The following is a 281-nucleotide window of genomic DNA, read 5'->3' as shown; positions in this document are numbered from 1 at the left end:
TTTAGTCGTGCCTTTCTCTCGAAAAAAAGAATTTTAGATCTTTGCACATCATTATTGATAGGAAAAGAGCAAAGAGATCTCAGGTGGCTCTCCCAAGGGAAAACTGTCATGTTTAGCAATTCTGACGCGAACCCCATAAAGAGTAAGAATAATGTTTCCCCTTTCTTGCAAAACAAATTTGATTTGCTATTTCGAGAACTTTCCAAATCCCTTCACGTTTTTTACACGTTTTAGATTACTGCACACCTTTTTTTTCAAGTTGTTCAGCATTTGCATAAATG

Source organism: Penaeus monodon, chromosome 32, assembly GCF_015228065.2.
Source record: "Penaeus monodon isolate SGIC_2016 chromosome 32, NSTDA_Pmon_1, whole genome shotgun sequence".
NCBI classification, from domain to species: domain Eukaryota; kingdom Metazoa; phylum Arthropoda; class Malacostraca; order Decapoda; family Penaeidae; genus Penaeus; species Penaeus monodon.
This window is presented reverse-complemented; position numbering follows the sequence as displayed.